This window comes from Loxodonta africana, chromosome 15 (assembly GCF_030014295.1).
Source record: "Loxodonta africana isolate mLoxAfr1 chromosome 15, mLoxAfr1.hap2, whole genome shotgun sequence".
NCBI classification, from domain to species: domain Eukaryota; kingdom Metazoa; phylum Chordata; class Mammalia; order Proboscidea; family Elephantidae; genus Loxodonta; species Loxodonta africana.
In genome coordinates this window covers 86,209,831-86,231,347 of record NC_087356.1, presented here as the reverse complement: position 1 = coordinate 86,231,347, position 21,517 = coordinate 86,209,831, and positions in this window count along the sequence as shown.

Genomic DNA, 21,517 nt, shown 5'->3' with positions numbered 1-21,517 from the left:
CGCAACTCGAGGGTTGAATTTTTTTCTTCAGTTCTTTCAGCTTAAGAAATGCTGAGCGTGTTCTTCCCTTTTGGTTTTCTATATCCAGCTCTTTGGACATGTCATTATACTTTACTTTGTCTTCTCAAGCTCTCTTCGAAATCTTCTGTTCAGTTCTTTTAGTTCATCATTTATTCCTTTAGCTTCTGGACATTCCAGAGCAAGTTTCAGAGTGTCTTCTGACATCCATCTTGGTCTTCTATTTCTTTACTATCTTTTTAATGACTTCTTGGTTTCTTCATGTATGATGTCCTTGATGTCATTTCACAACTCATCTGGTCTTCGGTCATTAGTGGTCAATGCATCAAATCTATTCTTGATATGGTCTCTAAATTCAGGTGGGATATACGCAAGGTTGTGTTTTGGCTTTTGTGGCCTTGCTTTGATTTTCTTCAGTTTCAGCTTGAATTTTCATATGAGCAATTGATGGTTTATTCTACAATCAGCCCCTGGCCTTGTTCTGACTGATGATATTGAGCTTTTCCATCTTGTCTTTTTACATTAATAACAGGAACCTGGAATGTATGAAGTATGACTCTAGGAAAATTCGAAATCAACAAAAATGAAATTGAAGGCATTAGTGAGCAGAAATGGACTGGCATTGGCCATTTTGAATCAGACAATCATATAGCTTCCTATGCCAGGAATGACAAATTGAAGAGGAATGGAGTTGCATTCCTTGTCAAAAAAAAAAAAAAATTCAAGATCTATCCTGAAGTGTAAGGCTGTCAATGCTAGGATAATATCCATACACCTACAAGGAAGTCCAGTTAATATGACTATTATTCAAATTTACACACCAACCACTAAGCCTAAAGATGAAGAAATTGAAGATTTTTACCAACTTCTGCAGTCTGAAATTGATCAGATTCAAAAAGTGCATTGATAGATACTAGTGATTGGAATTCTAAAGTTGGAAACAAAGAAGGATTAGTAGGTGAAAAATATGGCCTTGGTGATAGAAACAATGCTGGAAGTCGAATGACAGAATTTTGCAAGACCAATGACTTCTTCATTGGAAATAGCTTTTTTCAACAACACACCATCAATTGCTCGTGTGCAAGTTCAAGTTGAAGCTGAAGAAAATTAGAACAAGTCCATGAGAACCAAAGTATGACTTTGAGTATATCCCACCTGAATTTTAGAGGCCGTCTGAAGAACAGATTTGACGGGTTGAACACTAATGACCCGAGACCAGACGAGTTGTGGAGTAACATCAAGGACATCATACATGAAGAAAGCAAGGGGTCATTAAAAAGACAGAAAAGAAAGAAAAGACTGAAATGGATGTCAGAAGAGACTCTGAAACTTGCTCTTGAATATTCAGTAGCTAAAGTGAATGGAAGAAATGATGACGTAAAAGAGCTGGAGAGAAGATTTCAAAGGGTGGCTCGATAAGACAAAGTATTATGATGATATGTGCAAAGACCTGGAGTTCGAAAACCAAAAGGGAAGAACATACTTGGCATTTCTCAGGCTAAAAGAACTGAAGAAAAAATTCAAGCGTCGTGATGCAATATTGAAGGATTCTATGGCCAAATACTGAACAATGCAGGAAGCGTCAAAAAAGGTGGAAGGAATACACAGAGTCACTGTGCCAAAAAGAAATTGTTGATGTTCATGTGATCAAGAGGCAGCATATGACCAAGAGGTAGCATATGATCAAGAAGGAGCATATGATCAAGAACTGATGATACTGAAGGTAGGATACGATGAAGAACCGATGATACTGAAGGAAGAAGTCCAAGCTGCACTAAAGACACGGGCAAAAAACAAGGCTTCAGGAATTGACAGAATATCAATTAAGATGTTTCAACAAACGGATGTAGCAGGCAAGTGCTCACTTGTCTATGCCAAGAAATTTGGAAGATAGCTACCCGGTCAATCTACTGGAAGAGATCCATATTTGTGCCTATTCCAGAGAAAGGTGATCCAACTGAATGTGGAAATTATAGAACAATATCATTAATATCACATGCAAATAAAATTTTGCTGGAGATCATTCGAAAGTGGTGGGAAGCAGTACATCGACAGGGAACTTCCCAAAATTCAGACCAGATTCAGAAGAGGACATTGAATGAGTGGTATCATTGCTGATGTTAGATGGATCCTGGCTGAAAGCAGAGAATACCAGAAGCATGTTTTATTGACTATGCAAAGGTGTATGACTGTGTGGATCACAACAAATTGTGGATAACATTGTGAAGAATGGGCATTCCAGAATACTTAATTGTGCTCATGAAGAACCTGTACATAGACCAAGAGGCAGTCATTCAAACAGAACAAGTGGATACTGCACTGTTTAAAGTCAGGAAAGGTGTGCGTCAGGGTTGTGTGCTTTCATCATACCTACTCAATCTTTCTGCTGAGCAAATAATCTGAGAAGCTGGACTGTATGAAGAAGAACAGGGCATCAAGATTGGAGGAAGATGCATTAACAACTCGAGTTATGCAGATAACAAAAGCTTGCTTGCTGAAAGTGAAGAGGACTTGAAGCACTTACTGATGAAGATCAAAGACCACAGCCTTTAGCATGGACTACACCTCAACATAAAGAAAACAAAAATCCTTACAACTGGACCAATAAACAACATTATGATAAACGGAGAAAAGATTGAAGTTGTCAAGGGTTTCATTTTACTTGGATCCACAATCAACACCTGTCATGGATTGAATTATGTCCCCCCGCAAAAAATGTGTGTATTAACTTGGTTAGGCCATGATTCCCAGTATACTGTGGTTGTCCTCCACTTTGTGATTGTAACTTTATGTTAAAGAGGATTAGGGTAGGATTGTAACACCCTTATCGGGTCACATCCCTAATCCAATGTAAATGGAGTTTCCCTGGGGTGTGGCCTGCACCACCTTTTATCTCCCAAGAGATTAAAGTAAAGGGAAGCTTACGGAGAAGGGGGACCTCATACCACCAAGAAAGCAGTGCTGGGAGCAGAGAGCATCCTTTGGGCCTGGGTTCCCTGTGTGGAGAAGCTTGTAGTCTGGGGGAAGACTGATGACAAGGACCTTCCACCAGAGCCGACAGAGAAGAGGAAGTCTTCACCTGGAGCCGACACCCTGAATTTGGACTTCTAGCCTATTTGACTGTGAGAAAATAAATTTCTCTTTGTTAAAGGCATACACTTGTGGTATTTCTGTTGTAGCAGCACTAGGTAACTAAGACAACACCCATGGAAGCAGCAGTCGAGAAATCAAAGGACACATTACATTGAGCAAATCTGCTGCAAAAGATCTCTTTAAAGTGTTAAAAAGCAAAGATACCACTTTGAGGACTATGGTGCGCCTGACCTAAGCCATGGTGTTTTCATTTGCGTCATATGCGTGGGAAAGCTGGGCAGTGAATAAGGATGACCAAAGAAGAATTGATGCCTTTGAAGTATGGTGTTGGTGAAGAATACTGAATACACCATGGACTACCAGAAGAAGGAACAAATCCGTCTTGGAAGAAGTACAACCAGAATGCTTCTTAGAAGTGAGAATGGCAAGACTTCATCTCACATTTGTACATGCTATCGGAGGGATCCGTCCCTGGAGAAGGACATCATGCTTTGTAAGGTAGAGGGTCAGCAGAAAAGAAGGCTGCAACAATGGACTCAAGCATAAAAACGACCCTGAGGATGGCACAGGACCTGGCAGTATTATGTTCTGTTTTGCATGGGGTTGCTGTGAGTCGGAACCGACTTGATGGCACCTAACAATAACAACAAATTCATGCTCATGCAGCTGAACCTCAGACACATTAAAATGTGTACAAATGGTCTGTGAATTGTCTCAGCTTTGGTAGACGGGATTTACTGCTGAGGGAGAAGTGCATGAAGTAAGAAGTGATAACCATCAACGCAATTAGATGACAACCTCGGCGATCACCCTGATACAATCCTAATACTGGAACACCCCCAAAACTGCTCTGCAGGCTCTTCCAGGCCTGAGATGGAGAGCGTTGGGGTTCAGTCCTGTGTCTCCCTTCTCCATCATCTGTTGGCTAGATCACTGGGTTCTATCTGCATTTTGGGCCTTCCAGGGTGAAGCCTGGTTGAAGCGGGGCATGCTGCGCAGTATCTACCTCACCACCAAGTGAAGTTAGCCTGAAGCTGGCATCTGGTGGGCTAGTCTTTACTGCTGGACTTCCTCATTGTTCTTGGAGCTTCTTTCCTTCTCTCAGACCTGGGAAGGGTGAGACAGGCTCAAGTCAGAGCTCCGTCCTTTTTCCTATCTTGTCTTGGTCCATAATATTGTGCACGTGTTTGCTCTCCCTCCCTCACTGTATCAGTCAGGATTCAGTCAGGAAAACAGAAACCATGCCAGGTACCTCAAAGAGGTGGGATTTAGTACAGGAAAAAGGATGCATCGTGTTAGAAACTGGGACAGTAATAGGGTGTTAAAACAAAAAGCATATTAAGCTAAAAACAGAAATTGAAGTTTATTTAATATATGATTTACAATTCAGGGTAACATTTCAACTAAACCCCAAAAACCAAACCCATTGCCACTGTGTCAGTTCGGACTCATAGCAACCCTATAGGACAGAGTAGGACTGCTCCATAGGATTTCCAAGGAGTGGCTGGTGGATTCAAACTGCTGATCTTTTGGTTAGCAGCCATAGCTCTTAACCACTGCACCACCAGGGCCCCATATTTTGACTCACCAAAACAAAACTCAACTGCTGTTGAGTCAGTTCCAACTCATAAAAAAAAAAAAAAAAATTATAGTGACCTAAAAAAGCAAAAAACAAAAAAACAAAAAAACAAAACCCATTGCCATCAAATCAATTCTGACTCATAGGAGTCAAAAATGCTGCAGAGAGGGAAGAACTTCCAAAGATTCTTATACCCTATCTTACTGACATTGCTATGAAAATAGGGCTGCAACAGAACTGATAAAAAATAGTATATGGTCAGGAAGGATTTCATACAGCATTGTCTTCAAAAACGATTGAAATAATTACTAATTTACCCTAAAATGCAGCTCTAGTCTGACCTTGGAGCTTCTGTTTCTGGAAACCTACTGCACGTAGGTAATTCTTCTAAAGTACACAATGCCTAAGGCAAAACAATCTTTGCTAAACTGACCTCTAAGCTATCGTTTGGTTTAAAGGTGACTTCAGGAAACCAGTTCCCTCAAGGCTCAAGGTTCAAAAGAACATCTCAGGGCAATGGCCTGAGTGGGTTACACCAACTCCATGGAACCCAGAAATCTGGATTCCAGAAGAATTAAAACTCCATCTCTCAAGGGAGATTTTGAGGGAAAGGAAGCAGCTACCACAGCTAGGGCTGGTGAAACAAAACGGAATAGGGGGTTTTAACAGAATCTTGGGGTACAGAGGAGGGTTGCAGCTTCAGGAGTGGACACTATGGAGGAGGGACTGTTGCAGCCACAGCTGGGACTTTGGAAGCAATACAGCCACTTTAGAACAGCAGCAGCAGAAGGAAAGAGAGTAAGAGTGAGCGCTAGAAGAAGAATAATGGCTTCTGTGTTCTCTTGCCTCTGCTCTCTCCCGGTATATTTTTTTTAAAAAAAATTTATTGTGCTTTAAGTGAAAGTTTACAAATCAAGTCAGTCTCTCACACAAAAACCCACGTACACCTTGCTACACACTCCCAATTACTGCCGCTCTCTCCCTCCGCTCTCTCTTTTTGTGGCCATTTCGCCAGCTTCTAACCCCCTCCACCCTCTCATCACCCCTCCAGGCAGGAGATGCCAACATAGTCTCAAGTGTCCACCTGATCCAAGAAGCTCACTCCTCACCAGCATCCCTCTCCAACCCATCATCCAGTCCAATCCATGTCTGAAGAGTTGGCTTTGGGAATGGTTCCTGTCCTGGGCCAACAGAAGGTCTGGGGGCCATGACCACCGGGGTCCTTCTAGCCTCAGTCAAACCATTAAGTCTGGGCTTTTTACGAGAATTTGGGGCTTCTATCCCAGTGTTCTCCCACTCCCTCAGGGGTTCTCTGTTGTGTTCCCTGTCAGGGCAGTCATCACTTGTAGCTGGGCACCATCTAGCTCGTCTGGTCTCAGGCTGATGTAGTCTCTGGTTTATGGGGCCCTTTCTGTCTCTTGGGCTCCTAATTACCTTGCGCCCTTGGTGTTCCTCATTCTCCTTTGATCCAGGTGGGTTGAGACCAATTGATGCATCTTAGATGGCCCCTTGCTAGCGTTTAAGACCCCAGATGCCACTCTCCAAAGTGGGATGCAGAATGTTTTCTTAATAGATTTTATTATACCAATTGACTTAGATGTCCCCTGAAACCATGGTCCCCAAACCCCCGCCCCTGCTACACTGGCCTTCGGAGCATTCAGTTTATTCAGGAAACTTCTTTGCTTTTCGTTTAGTCCAGTAGTGCTGACCTTGCCTGTATTGTGTGCTGTCTTTCCCGTCACCTAAAATAGTTCTTATCTACTATCTAATTAGTGAATACCCCTCTCCCACCCTCTCTCCCTCCCCATCTCGTAACCATCAAAGAATATTCTCTGTTTAAACTATTTCTCGAGTTCTTATAATAGTGGTCTTAAACAATATTTGTCCTTTTGCAACTGACTAATTTCACTCACAATAATGCGTTACAGATTCCTCTATTTTATGAAATGTTTCACAGATTCATCACTGTTGTTTATCGATGCGTAGCATTCCATTGTATGAATACACCATAATTTATTTGTCCATTCATCCATTGATGGGAACCTTGGTTGCTTCATCTTTTTGCTATTGTAAATAGTGCTGCAATAAACATGGGTGTGCATATATCTGTTCATGTAAAGGCTCTTATTTCTCTAGAATATGTTCCAAGGAGTGGGATTGGTGGAAGGTATGGTAGTTCTATTTCTAGCTTTTTAAGGAAGCCCCAAATTGATTTCCAAAGTGGTTGTACCATTTAACATTCCCGCCAGCAGTGTATAAGTGTTCCAATCTCTCCACAGCCTCTCCAACATTTATTATTTTGTGTGTTTTGGATTAATGCCAGCCTTGTTGGAGTGAGATGAAATCTCATTGTAGTTTTGATTCGCATTTCTCTAATGGCTAATGATCGTGAGCATTTCCTCATGTATCTGTTACCTACCTGAATGTCTTCTTTAGTGAAGTGTCTGTATGTATCTTTTGTCCAGTTTTTTAATTGGGTTATTTGCCCTTTTGTAGTTGAGTTTTTGCAGTATCACATAGATTTTAGAGATCAGGCACTGATTGGAAGTGTCATAGCTAAAAACCTTTTCCCAGTCAGTAGATAATCTTTTTACTCTTTTGGTGAAGTCTTTGGATGAGGCTAGGTGCTTGATTTTTAGGAGCTCCCAGTTATCTAGTTTTTCTTCTGCATTGTTAGTAATCTTTTGTATACTGTTTATGCCATGTATTAGGGCTCCTAGCGTTGTCCCTATTTTTTCTTCCAAGATCTTTATTGTTTTAGATTTTATATTTAGGTCTTTGATCCATTTTGAGTTAGTTTTTGTGCATGGAGTGAGGTATGGGTCTTGTTTCATGTTTTTGCAGGTGGATATCCAGTTATGCCAGCATCATTTGTTAAAAAAGACTGTCTTTTCCCCATTTAACTGTTTTGGGGCCTTTGTCGAATATCAACTGCTCATATGTGGATGGATTTATGTCTGGATTCTCAATTCTGTTCCACTGGTCTATGTATCTGTTGTTGTACCAGTACCAGGCTGTTTTGACTACTGTGGTGGTATAATAGTTTCTAAAATCAGGTTGAGTGAGGCTTCCCACTTTGTTCTTCTTTTTCAGTTATGTCTTACTTATCCGGGGCCTCTTTCCCTTCCATATGAAGTTGTTGATTTTTTTCTCCATCTCATTAAAAAATGTTGGAAATTGGATTGGAATTGCATTGTATCTGTAGATGGCTTTTGGTAGAATAGACATTTTTACAATGTCAAGTCTTTCTATCCATGAGCAAGGTATGTTTTTCCACCTATTTAGGTCTGTTTTGGTGTCTTGCATAAGTGTTTTGGAGTTTTCTTTGTGTAAGTCTTTTACACCTCTGGTAAGATTTATTTCTGAGTATTTTACCTTCTTGGGGGCTACTGTAAATGGTATTGATTTGGTGGTTTCCTCTTCAATGTTCTTTTTGTTGGTGTAGAGGAATCCAACTGATTTTTGCATGTTTATCTTGTATCCTGATTCTCTGCTGAACCCTCCTATTAGTTTCAGTAGTTTTCTTGAGGATTCCTTAGGGTTTTCTGTGTATAACATCATGGCATCGCAAATAAAGATAATTTTACCTCTTCCTTGCCAATCTGGATGCCCTTTATTTCTTTATCTAGCCTAATTGCTCTGGCTAGGACCTCCAGCACAATGTGGAATAAGAGCGGTGACAAAGGGCATCCTTGTCTGGTTCCCAGTCTCAAGCAGAATGCTTTCAGGCTCTCTCCATTTAGGGTGATGTTGGCTGTTGGCTTTGTATAAATGCCCTTTATTATGTTGAGGAATTTTCCTTTTATTCCTATTTTGCTGAGAGTTTTTGTCATGAATCGGTGTTGAACTTTGTCAAATGCCTTTTCTGCATCAATTGATAAAATCATGTGGTTCTTGTCTTTTATTTTATTTATGTGATGGATTACAGTAATTGTTTTTCTAATGTTGAGCCATCCGTGCATACCTGGCATGAATCCCACTTGGTCATGGTGAATTATTTTTTTGATATGTTGTTGAATTCTATTGGCTAGAATCTTGTCGAGGATTTTTGCATCTAAGTTCATGAGGGATATAGGTCTGTAATTTTCTTTTTTTGTGGTGCCTTTTTTTTTTTACCTGGTTTTGGTGAAGTTGGTAAATTCCAGTTGGGTCTGTTTTAGTATTACTCATTTCATTTCTTTTTCAGGTTATTTGCTTCCTCAACTGTTTTTCTTTTGTCACTTTGGCCAATGGTTTATCAATTTTGTTAATTTTTTCAAAGAACCAGCCTTTGGTCTTGTTAACTCTTTCAATTATTTTTCTGTTTCCTATTTCATTTAATTCTTCTCTAATTTTTATTATTTGCTTTCTTCTTGTGCCTGAGGGTTTCTTTTGTTGCTCTCTTTCTATTTGTTCAAGTTGTAGGGATAATTCTTTGATTTTGGCCCTTTCTTCTTTTTGTATATGTGTGTTTATTGATATAAATTCACCTCTGAGCACTGTTTTCGCTGTGTCCCAAAGGTTCTGATAGAAAGTGTTTTCATTCTCATTGGATTTTATGAATTTCTTTATTCCATCCTTCATGTCTTCTATGACCCAGTTGTTTTAGAGCAGGGTATTGTTCAGTTTTCAAGTGTTTGATTTCTTTTCCCTGCTTTTTCTGTTACTGATTTCTACTTTTATGGCCTTATGGTCAGAGAAATTGCTTTGTAGTATTGCAATATTTTGGATTCTGCTAAGGGTTGCTTTATGACCTAATATGTGGTCTATTCTAGAGAATGTTTCATGTGACTAGAAAAGCAATCTACTTGGCTGCTGTTGGGTGGAGTGTTCTGTATACGTCTATCAGGTCACGTTGGTTTACTGTGGCATTTAGATCTTCTGTGTCTTTATTGAGCTTCTTTCTGGATGTCCTGTCCTTTACCAAAAGTGGCATGTTGAAGTCTCCTGCTATTATTGTGGAGCTGTCTAATTCACTTTTCAATACTGATAGAGTTTGTTTTATGCATTTGTAGCCTTGTCATTGGGTGCATAAATATTTAATATGGTTATATCTTCTTAGTATATTGTCCCTTTAATCATTATATGGTGTCCTTCCTTATCCTTTATGATGGATTTAACTTTAAAGTCTATTTTGTCAGAAATTAATATTGCCACTCCTGTTGTTTTTTGATTGTTGTTTGTTTGATATATTTTTTTTCCATACTTTGAGTTTTCGTTTGTGTCTCTAAGTCTAAGGTGTGTCTCCTGCAGGCAGCATATGTCTCTTTATTGGTGCATTTAGTCCATTTACATTCAGTATAATTATGGATAGGTAAGAATTTAGTGCTATCATTTTGATATCTTTTTTGTGTGTTGTTGACAGTTTCTTTTTCCCACTTAATTTTATGTGCTGAGTAGATCATCTTTATATATTGTTCCTTTCCTCATATTCATTTTTCTTGTTTTTGTTTCTGCTGAATCTCTATTTTTTTCTTGTATTTTATTTTGAGGTGTAGAATAGCTTGTCTCCTTTGTGGTTACCTTATTATTTTTCTAAATTTAAACCTAACTTTTATTTCTTTGTATCACCTTGTCTTCCTCTCCATATGGAAGATCTATGACTACATTTCTTAGTCCCTTTTTATTGTTTTAATGTGTTCTTTTACATAATAACATCGCTGTTATCCTGTTTTGAGTATTTTTTAAATCTGGATTCATTTTTTTGATTTTTCTCTTGGGATTGACTTCTGGTTGCTCTGTCCAGTGTTCTAGCCTTGGATCGATACCTGATATTATTGATTTTCTAATGAAAGAACTCCCTTTAGTATTTCTTGTAGATTTGGTTTGGTTTTTATAAATTTCCTAAACTTGCATTTATCTGGAATTGTCCTAATTTCACCTTCATATTTGAGAGACAGTTTTGCTGGATATATGATTCTTGGTTGGCAATTTTTTTCCTTGAATTTTTTAAATAAGTCATCCCGTTGCCTTCTTGTCTGCACGGTTTCTGCTGAATAGTCCGAGCTTATTCTTATTGGCTCTCCTTTGTAGGTGACTTTTCCTTTATCCCTACCTGCTCTTAAAATTCTGTCTTTATCTTTGGTTTTGGCAAGTTTGATTATAATATGTCTCGGTGACTTTCTTTTAACATCTACCTCATGTGGAGTTCGATGAGCATCTTGGATAGATATTTTCTCATCTTTCACGATATCAGGGAAGTTTTCTGCCAACAAATGTTCAACAATTCTCTCTGTATTTTCTGTTATCCCTTCCTGTTCTGGTACTCCAATCACTTGTAGGTTATTTCTCTTGATAGAGTTCCACATAATTCTTAAGGTTTCTTTGTTTTTTTTTTTAATTCTTTTACCTGATTTTTCTTCTACTATATTAGTGCCAAGTGCTTTATCTTCAAGTTCAGAAATTCTGCCTTCCACTTGCTCAAGTCTTCTTCTCTGAATTTCTATTGAGTTGTCTGCTTCTATAGTTTTATTGTTAATCTTCTGAATTTCTGATTGTTTTCTGTCTTTTGGTTTTTCCAGCTTATTAAATATTTTATTATGTTCCTGAATAATCTTTTTAATTTCTTCAGTTGCTTTATCTGTGTGTTCCTTGGCGTGTTCTGCGTATTGCCTAATTTCCTTCCTGATGTCTTGAAGTGTTCTGTATATTAATCTTATGTATTCTGCCTCTGGTAATTCCAGGTAGGCATTCTCATCTAGAAGATCCCTGGATTCTTTGTTTTGAGAGCTTGTTGAGGCGATCATGGTCTGTTTCTTTATGTGACTTGATATTGGCTGTTATCTCCAAGCCATCTATAACTTTTTGTATTAGTTTATTTTATGTTTGCTTACTGTGTCATAGCTTCTTGATTTGTTGAGTTTTGATATGTCCAAATGGATTGCTTGAGTGAGCCAGCCTGATTATTTTCACCTTTGAAGCTCTGACATCCTGTCCTCAGATGGCTAGAGCTATTATCAGGTATATCAGTCCAGGAGTACATTCACTTTTCTTGTATGAATTCAGCTCAGGTGTCCAGGTGGTTGATCATCAAGTGTGTGGTACAGGCTCTGTCCTACAGTCTTAGAGGTGCAGCGGTGATTGGTGTAGGTGCTGGTATCTGGTTGCAGCAAGACGTCGCACTTTGAACAAGGCAGGGTGCTGAGAATCATCCCTCAAGTGTCTCTGAGGAAAGCCTGTCTCTGTCCCTCAATTGTACAGGTGGATGGGTTCTGCAGATGGACCATGGGCACCCAATATTTTTGGTTGTAAGGGCTGGGAGGTACCAGTTATCCTTGGACCCCTGTCACGGGTGGCTGGGTGACCTGAGTGGCGCTACAAGTCCTTAGGCCTCTGACGTGGGTAGGTGGCAAAGAAATGTCAAACTTTAAACACCCACCTCTCCACCGCACAGCTGAAATGGTTGGAGTCTGTGAACAAGGGCCTATTCTCCTGAAATAGACCTACATAGGTCCGTGAAGAGGGAAAAGGTACTCAAAGTTCACGGATCTTTTATGCCTGGACAGGAGCCACTTCTGTCCTGAGCTCTCCCGGTTAGTGAGCTGGCAAATTATCTTTACCCCCAGTTGGAAATTTATTCCTTCTCCACGGCCAGGAGGATGGCTCTAGGTGGTCAGCAGGGCTTATCTCAGGCCCAGGGAGTCAGCTGCTGATGCTGGCTTGGGAGTGGGGTAGTGGGGCAGTAAAATATACGCAAGTACTTAGCTTTTGCCTAGAGTGCTGTTCTTCCCTGGTTCTGGAGGTGTGAGTAGGCTCTGTGGCTGGCTGCTTCTTCCTGAGGAAATTGTGGCCAAACGCTAGTACCAGCCCATTACTGCTGCTCCCAGCAATGGTGCCTGAGTACTACCTGTGATTCAGGTCCTGTAACTCCTTTCTGCTTCTGAACCATTTCTTCATCCCCCTGCCCCTCTGTTCATTTTCTAAGCTTGCCTTTGAGGTTCAGGACTCCTAGCTTGTCATAAATATACTTGTTTCATTTGTTTTCTTGGATCTTTGTTGTAAAGAGGGTTCACTGGAAGCGTCTGCCTATTCCACCATCTTGGCTCCACCTCCTCTCCCAATGTCTTTTATTGCGTTAATGAGGAAGCCAACTGACAAAGAAGTCTGGACATTATAGTGTACAGAGGGGTGGGCTTGGGGCTGAGAGATAACAGGTAAATAATATGGTATCAGGTTGTCAACAAGCATTTATTGAGTCCTTTTTAAATGCCAACTACTGTTTTAGAGCTGGGAATCAGCTGTGAACGAAACAGAAAAAGTCTCTACCCTCTAGGAACTTATGTTTTAGTTGGGGGTGACCCTCACCAAACATAAAAAAAGCAAAATATAGAGTATCTCAGATGGTGGTAAGTGTTACAGAGAATAATAAAATAGGGAAGCAGGTAGGGAGTGGAGGGAGTGGGGCAGGGGGAGATGGCCAGGAAAGGTTTCACTGAGAAGGGGGTATTTAAACAAAGACCTGAAAGAAATGAGAGAGTGAACCCTGAGACTATCTGTGGGGGGAGCATAATAAATATAGCAGATGCAAAGGCCCAGAGACCTAGCATGCCCAAGGGACAAGAAAGAGGTAGGAGCAGAGTGAGCAAGGGGAGAATTAGTAGGAGATGAGACCACAGAGGCGTGGCTGCCAACAGCAGTTTGTGCTCCAGAGGAAAAACAAAGCCGGGCCCTTTAGAAAGAGTAGGCCACCTAAAAATCTCTACCCAGGCTGCTCTTAGGCCCTGAGCCCCTTCCTGACTGCTGACCTGTGTTATTTTCACTGGCCTCCCCTCCTTCCTCTTGTAGGCTCTGAAGAGGGATAAAGAGGGTAGGGCTGGAGACGGAAGGCCACTGTAATGACTTTGGCTTTTATGCTAAGGGACATGGAAAGTCATTCTCAACTTTTACCCTGCTCAATACCCCCTCCTCCTCTCTAGCCCTAAATCAGGAGTGGAGGTCTGCCCTGAGCCCCAGAGCAATAACTGGAATTCTTCCTCTCCCAACGCCAAAAGACACACATGCTCCTTACTAGACTGTACACTCCCTGAAAATAGGACCCCTACCTATTTTATCTCTTTAAAGTTCTAAAGATGTCACTTTGATGACTAAGGTGCATCTGACCTAAGCCGTGGTCTTTTCAGTTGCCTCATATGCATGCAAAATCTGGGCCATGAAAAAGGAAGACAGAAGGTGGATTGATGCACTCGGATTGTGGCGTTGGTGAGGAATACCATGGACTGCCAGAAGAATAAATTAACCAGTCTTAGAAGAAATGCAACCAGAATGCTCCTTAGAAGCAAGGACACACTGGCTTGCTTATTCTGACACGTCATTAGGAAAGACAAGTTACTAGAAAAGGACATCCTATTTGTTAAAGTAGATGGTCAGCGAAAAAGAGGGAAACCCTCAATCAGATGGATTGACACAATAGCCACAACGATGCACTCAAACATAGCAATGATCATGAAGATGGCACAGGACTGAGCAATGTTTCCTTCTGCTATACATAAGGTTGCCATAAGTGGAATCAATGGCAACTAACAACAGCAACCCTAATTTTATCTATCGTTATATGTCTAACCAGTCCCTGGCAGCCAGAAGGGTCATCAAAATACCTGTTGGGTGAACGAATGATTAAGCAGGTTCTTATTTCTCACATTCATCACTGGAGTTCTAGCAGGTTGACTCAGCTGACTCAATCAAAGTCAGTGTCAATTGGGTGCACAAAATCAATCCAAATAGTTAGTTGGAGTCAGCTAAACAATACAGCAGTTACTTGATTGAATTTTTTTGCTGGTTGCGTGAAACTTGTGTGGTAATAGCCTCAGTCTCCATGAAAACTTTGGGGCTAAGGCGTTACTACACAGAAGGTGTATCCACCCCACTGCTTTCTGGTAATGACGGAGGATTTTTTTTTTCCCTTTTATTAGTGCTGAAGGTTTTGTTGGAGATAATCATATTTTTAGCAGCACAGTTAATGAACTAGCTAAACCTCAATAGATGGAATCATAAAACCATTAAACACCAAGAGCAATAATGGGAAACTGTGTCTGGTGGTAATGAAATCAAGCGTCTTTATGAGGTCACTTTATTCGTTTTCTCCTCAGCTCCCTTGCCCTCCTGAGTATGTGATGACTGCTGCTCCAAATTGCTGTTTCACTAAAATGCACAATGCTATCCATTTTGTGTTTTAATTCACTGTGTTTCTAGGGCCTTCAGGATCATTAAACCCTCCACCAAGAGAGTGGAGTAGAAGTGGCTGTTAAGAAAACTTCTGGAAGTGGTCCAGTAACGTAGGAGAATGAGGGCAGCAGAAAAGGCTTGAGAGGGAATTAAAAAAAAAAAAAAGACCTGCTGGACTTAGTACTGAGCTCCAGCTGATAAAAAATGATGCTCAAGTTTGAACCCATGCTGGTCTTTGGTGTAGCCTCTGAATTCAAGACAGTGCCAGAGGGGTTGGGTGTTCATGGTTATACCTGTACTTGAACCATAGTTTTTGGTTTGGGAGCACATTCATACGCATAATTTCCTTTGAACCTCATGACAACCCCATATGATACATTCTCTTTTAAAATTTTAAATTATTTATTTATTGTAAATATATTTTGCTGAAGGTCACTCAAAAACGGCTGCAGCAGTATATCAACAGGGAACTGCCAGAAATTGAGGCCGGTTTCAGAAGAGGATGTGGAACCAGGGATATCATTGCTGATGTCAGATGGATCCTGGCTGAAGCAGAGAATACCAGAAGGGTGTTTACCTGTGTTTTATTGACTATGCAAAGGCATTTGACTGTGTGGATCATGACAAACTATGGATAACATTACAAAGAATGGGAATCCCAGAACACTTAATTGTGCTCATGAGGAACCTTTACATAGATCAAGAGGCAGTTGTTTGGACAGAACAAGGGGACACCAATTGGTTTAAAGTCAGGAAGGGTGTGCGTCAGGGTTGTATTCTTTCACCATACCTATTTAATCTGTATGCTGAAGAAATAATACGAGAAGCTGGACAATATGAAGAAGAACAGAGTATCAGGATTGGAGGAAGACTCATTAACAACCTGCGTTATGCGGATGACGCAACCTTGCTTGCCGAAAGTGAAGAGGACTTGAAGCACTTACTAATGAAGATCAAAGACCACAGCCTTCAGTATGGATTACACCTCAACATAAAGAAAACAAAAATCCTCACAACTGGACCAATGAGCAACATCATGATAAACGGAGAAAAGACTGAAGCTGTCAAGGATTTCATTTTACTTGGATCCACAATCAACAGCCATGGAAGCAGCACAGCCATGGAAGCAGCACAGCCATGGAAGCAGTAGTCAAGAAATCAAAAGATGCATTGCATTTGGCAAATCTGCTGCAAAGGACCTCTTCAAAGTGTTGAAGACCAAAGATGTCGCCCTGAAGACTAAGGTGCACCTGACCTTTTCAATCACATCATATGCATGTGAAAGCTGGACAACAAATAAGGAAGACCGAAGAAGAGTTGACACCTTTGAATTGTGGTGTTGGCGAAGAATATTGAATATACCATGGACTGCCAAAAGAACGAACAAATCTATCTTGGAAGAAGTGTCGCCAGAATGCTCCTTAGAGGCAAGGATGGCGAGACTGCATCTTACATACTTTGGACATGTTGTCAGGAGGGGTCAGTCCCTGGAGAAGGACATCATGCTTGGCAGAGTACACGGTCAGCAGAAAAGAGGAAGACTCTCAATGAGGTGGATTGACACAGTGGCTGCAACAATGAGCTCAAGCATAGCAATGATTGTAAGGATGGCACAGGACCGGGGCAGTGTTTCGTTCTGTTGTGCATGGGGTCGCTATGAGTTGGAACGAACTCGACGGCACCTGACAACAAACAACAACAACATTGTAAATATATGTGTAACAAAACATCTGGCATTTCAACAATCTTTCCATGTAAGGTTCAGTGACATTTTGTTTATCATGTTGCTCAACCATCACCCTTATCCAGTCACATGATACATTCTGTTCCCACTCTTCAGATGCGGAAACTGAGGCTCATGGAGCTGAAGTGACATGACTCTGGTCCCACTGTTAATCAGAGGCCAAAGCTGGTATTCTTTCTCCTATGACAGAATGACTGATGGGTGTTAAGCTGAATCACTCGCTAGTGATTTAAAACTTGTCCAAACAAGCTCATGGTGCCATTAATTAAATACTTCAAGAAATATTTATTGAGTACTTATTATATGCCGGGGATATGATAATGAGCAAAATTCACACTGTCCCTATCCTTATAGAACTTAGATCTAGGTAAGAAAAGTTAAGTAAGCAACGACATGCAGTGAGTTAGGTGATATGATAACAGAGGCACCATGTGGGTGAAGCTGGTGGCAGGAGCCCCTGACAGAACAGAAAAGCTTTCCTAGAACAAGTGAAGTTTAAGCTGAGGTCTGAACTGCAGTAGTTAATAGATGAAGAGGAGGAGGCAGAGTGTGCCAGGCAGGGGTCAGCTTGTCCGGAGGTCTGTGATTTGATGTGGCTAAAATGTAAGAAGGAGTGGTAGGTGAGAGACTATATTTACTTTGGAGGTAGCATCAATCGATATGACTTAGTAACTGATTCTATGTGGGGTCTAGGGTGGGGAGGAGGGCATTGGTGGTTCAGGGGTAGAATTACCATCTTCCATGTGGGAGACTTGTGTTCGGTTCTGGGCCACTGCATCTCATGCACAGCTACCACCCATCTGTCAGTGGGGGTTTGCATGTTGTTACGATGCTGACCAGGTTTCAGTGGAACTTCCAGATTAAGACGAGGTAGGAAGGAAAGCCTGACGATCTATTTCTGAAGATCAGCCAATGAAAATCCTATGGATCACAATGGTCTGATCCAAAACTCATCGTGGGGATGGTGTAGGACCCAGCAGCATTTAGTTCCATTGTGCATGGGGTCACCATGAGTTGGGGACCAACGTGAAGGCAGCTAACAACAACAACAAGGTGATGAGAAGAATTAGGAATGCCTCTGGGTTTCTGGCTTGGTCACCTGACGGATGATGGACCCATTTACAGAGATAGGGAGCACTGTGGGAGGAGTCTAAGGGTGGGGCTAGGGTGGGATAAGATCATGACTAGTGGCCATGTTCCACTCTTGTTAAAATGAATCCTAAAAGACAGTTTAGCTCGCCAGACCTCATGGTATCTCAGTGCCAAGGAGTGAATTAAAGCCCCGATATAGATGTAATTTTAATTCTTTCGTTGAGACCACCCATATTGACTGTGTACAATAAGTTTGTTTCCACTTGTCATGGATTGAATTGTGTGCCCCAAAAATATGTGTATCAATTTTCTAGGCCGTGATTCCCAGTATTGTGTGATTGTCCACCATTTTGTCATCTGATGTGAGTTTCCCATGTATTGTAAATCCTACCTCTATGATGTTAATGAGGTGGGATAGGCAGCAGTTATGTTAATGAGGACTCAATCTACAAGATTAGATTGTGTTTTAAGTCAATCTCTTTTGAGATATAAAAGAAAGAAAAGTGAGCAGAGAGACAGGTAATGCCAGGAGCAGAGCATGTCCTTTGGACCCAAGGTTCCTGCATGGAGAAGCTCCTAGACAGGGGAAGATTGAGGACAAGGACTTTCCTCCAGAGCCAACTTAGAGAGAACAACACTTTCCCCTAGAGCTGGCACCATGAATTTGGACTTCTAGCCTCCTAGACTGTGAGAGAATAAATTTCTTTTTGTTAAAGCCATCCATTTACGGTATTTCTTTTATAGCAACACTAGATAACTAAGACATCACCCTACTGAGAAAATGAAAAGACAGAATAAAGATTCAGGATGATTACCACCACTGCAATGATAAGGCCAAACATGATAGAATTTAATAGGAACAAACATAAATTATGCCCCTTAGATTTACAAGTCAGTTGCTCATGTTCAGCATAAAAAGGCCTAACTTCATAGCAGCTCATGTTGACAGAACCTAATAGGTAATACAGTCAATTGACTGTGAATTCCATATAAGCCAATAGTGTAATATGGATATCCCTTCTCCCATTTCTAATGCCACCTTGATGTCTGAAGTGTTGCAAGAGAGCCCAGGAAGATTGTTATCTGACTAGGGCAGAGAAGAAATTTTAAGAAAGCTGCAGCAGGCAAGAAGAAGAGAGCCCAGTTCAAAGAGATGTCTGCATAGGGCAGTCAGGTGTTGCTTGGAGTGTGGTCTTGTGGTGTCTCTTACTGAATACCTGGAAGATAACAGAGGCAAGGGTCATAATTTTCAACTGACGAGGGAGCCTCGGAGAGGGACATTTATTTGTGCTGGGAGTAGAAGGATGGACCAAGGAAATGATAAGGGATGAAGCAACACAGAACAGCTGACTGTTGTGTTAATTTGTTTCAGTCATTTCTTTGAACTCTGGTTACGTGCCTAGCATATGTTGTGGGACATGCTATAAAACAACTGCCACAATATGTTTTTAGCTGCCATCGACTTGGCCCCCGACTCAGCAACCCGATGCACAAAAGAATTAAATGCTGCCTGGTCATTTGCCATCCTCATGATGGGTTGGGTCTTGAACTATTGTGATCCATAGGGTTTTCATTGACCGATTTCTGGAAGTAGATTGCCAAGCCATTCTTCTTAATCTTCATCTGGAAGGTCTGCTGAAATCTGCTCAGCATCATATAAACATGCAAGCCTCCACTGACAGACAGTTGGTGGTTTTTCATGAAATACGTTGGCCGGGAATCAAATTCGGTCTCCCACATGGAACTCACCTTGCTACCATTTGAATACTAATTTGTATGGCAAGTGCTATTCAGAAGATGGAGTGGTCTATGAGGATAGGGGTGATGGAAGAAGACCTTGTGGAAGAGCTGGAACTCAAGCAGGCCTTGACAGAGGGGTCCAGGGAAGATGTTACTGGCAAGATGTGAGTTGGGAAAAATGAGAAAATCAGTGGACCAGTCTTGGAAATAAGGTGGGGCAGGTAGGGGTAAGGCCAGGTCTTGGTATCCTTGTTTGGCAGGAAAAAGAGCTGAGATGTGATAGAGGTCACTAATGTGGGTTCCTACCAGTAGAGTGCAGAGTTCATGGAAGATTCTTCTGGCTGGTGAAGCTGAACCGAATGATGACTGAATCTGAAACTCTCCCCCGATCTGTTTCTCCCACAGTAGTATGTGCCCAGTGGGGCCAACTACACTTGCGTTGTACTGACAACCCATCATAGACCTGAGTGCACTCCAGACGAGTAAGGACGGAGGAAAGCCCCAAGGCAGGACTTTGGAGGAGAAACTTCAGGGCCCTCAGTGGTACTGATGGGAAGTCAAGCTAAATGAGATAAAGGGTATAAAGATGCTTTCTAAATTGTTAAGAATGTAAGAGATTTCCTTTCCTTCTTTTCTTCCTTCCTTTCTCCTTTCTTCCTTCCTCCTTCCCTCTAACAATTGTTGAGCAATTTCTGCATATCGGGCACTCTGCTAAGTGGTGAGTATACAAAGATGACTAGAACAGTACTCCAGGAGCTCATAGTCTAGGGAGGAAGTCAGCCACATGAATAAATAACACATTTCTTTGATTTTAAGATACACTGTCAATATAATAACAGCTCTTCAGAAGAAAAAAAAAAAAAAAAAAAAAACTACCACTCTAAACATACACATTGTTTGGGAAACATCCGGATCTCAGAAACATTCAAATGTGGAAAAAAAAAAAAAAAAGTGTTTTAGAATTGAACAATATGAGCAATCATTACCACAATAAGAGTGGGTACATGGACCTACCAGAGCGTGAACATGTGGGAAAAAATGTGCCTTAGAAGTAGTAGTTACAGCAGTGTAATCGTTGTCACAACACGGGTGGGTATGAGGTGCCATTGGAACATGAGGAAGTTCTTGACACTGCCTGGAGACATCAGATAAAGCTTCCTGCTGGAGGTGGTGTTGGAGGGACACCTTCTACGCTAATAGTGGTGGACAAGGGTGGGTGAGGAGGCCAGAGGAGGGGGTTTCAGGCAGAGGAGCGGCTGTTGCAAAGGAAGAGAGCAAGGAGAGTGGTGCATTTGGGGAGCAGCAGTTTGTTATCATTGAGGTTGTTATTATTAGTGGTGAAACAGAGGCGGGCCCTCAGTCTGAAGGGGCCTGGGCTCCTCTCTTCACAAAGTCTACAGGGAAGGAAACGTGAGCGCCGCAGTGTGACAGAATGAGGCATCTTTCCAAAACTCCATTTCTTGAAAAGTTTTTATGTTTCCTATTTACATAAGATATAAACTAATTGCTTAATGCAAAAATGATGTGTTCTCAAATAGTAAGAAAATACAACAGATTTCAAATGGATAGACTCAGAATTTTTTTTTTTATTAAATCCGCTTGCTTGTTTCCTTAAACCTTTTCTCCAGGGCAAGTACGCCCTTTAGAAGTGATTGATTGTCTTGCTGCCATCGGCACACACACTCGAATGGCTTCTTTCTCCCTCTCCTACTTTATTGACAGTGGACAGGTCAGGCAGTCAGCAAGGAAAATATTTTTTGTTCAAGTGTCTCTGTGTGTGTGTGTGTATCTATTTCTGAACTGCATCCTTATGAAATAACCTTTGGGCAACATCAATATGATGAAGATAACATTAGTAGGAAATTCTTCTCCATTGGTCCCAGACAGGGAAGGTTACTATAGTGGTGTCAGAAAGCCCAATAAACAGTCTAGAACACCCTTCCCAGGACAAAAAACAAAAAACAATCCCATTGCCATTGAGTAGATTCCAACTCATAGTGACCCTGTGGGATAGACAGAGCAGAACTGCCCCACAGCGTTTCCAAGGAGCAGCTGGTGGATTCGAACTGCCAACTTTTTGGTAGCAGCTGATCACTTTTGCCCGCCCAGGA